A 947-nucleotide genomic window follows, 5' to 3' on the forward strand; every position below is an offset into this window, starting at 1 on the left:
CTCTTTAAGGTAGCATATGTAGGTTACCACACTGCATAAAGACAGGGCAGTAAATCCTAGTTTGGCTCGAGATAAATCTGAAAAAAATAATAATAATGTACTGTGCTTATCAACATTTGTATTTATTTATTCATTTAAATTTTTTGCTGCAACATCATGCTGCAGATTTTCCATCTGTTCAAAAACTAGTGCTTTAAACTACCAGTCAATATTAGGTTGCATTCATTTTAAAATTCTTATTGATATGAATTTTGTCAACTGTGTCAGTGACTGTCAGGGAGTAGCAAAACATTATCACAAATGACTGAACGTTCAGTCAGCTCCAAATAAAAAGTAAAATGGCAGTAACAAATCTGCATTTACTGTGCAACAAATAATATATCTCATGTTTTCTGTGTCTTTTATATTCCGCGGCGCGCCACTTACCTGGCTCCACGGCTGGGCAGGGGGCTCGTGAGGAGGCGTAGCGTCCTTGAACCGAACCCTGCTGCCCATTAGCGAAGGGAGAGGGGGACGGCCGTGTGGAGACTGGGTCTTGTGCACTGCCGTCCTCGCCCTCTTGGGACCCGGAGGCAAAGGAAACATAATATTCTCCACCCGGCCCTCCTCCGGGGGAAGGAATGGTGCAGTCACCATCTCCTGAAGAGCAGGATCCAAGTGCTCCGGGTCGCCTGTCTCAGGGATGCCGCCTGCTCTGGCGCTTCACAGGCTTGGCAGGGGCGGAGGCGGGCTGCGCCGGTTTCCTGCGGCCAGCTCCACGCTGCGGCCATTGTGAAGGCTGCTGTTGTGGCCGCGCCGGAGCGGAGGTGGAGACCACAGGAGGGCGCCCTCGGCGACGAGCAGACAGAGGGGCTGCAGCCGGCGGGATGTGTTGAAACGCCTCCGTCTGCTTCTGTCGAGGGTGGTGAGGACGGAGGAGGCACCAAGTCTGTTTCGGGCAGAAAAAG

The 947-nt window shown here is 51.1% G+C and overlaps 1 protein-coding gene across 1 annotated transcript in view; it reads left to right on the top strand.

Moving 5' to 3' along the window:
• The window catches only part of LOC107558462 (high-affinity choline transporter 1-like), a 15,657-nt gene that overhangs the window by 11,184 nt on the left and 3,526 nt on the right, over nt 1-947 (top strand). The window lies entirely within an intron of this gene.

Source organism: Sinocyclocheilus grahami, unplaced genomic scaffold, assembly GCF_001515645.1.
Source record: "Sinocyclocheilus grahami isolate Dianchi unplaced genomic scaffold, SAMN03320097.WGS_v1.1 scaffold646.1, whole genome shotgun sequence".
In the NCBI taxonomy this organism is placed as follows: domain Eukaryota; kingdom Metazoa; phylum Chordata; class Actinopteri; order Cypriniformes; family Cyprinidae; genus Sinocyclocheilus; species Sinocyclocheilus grahami.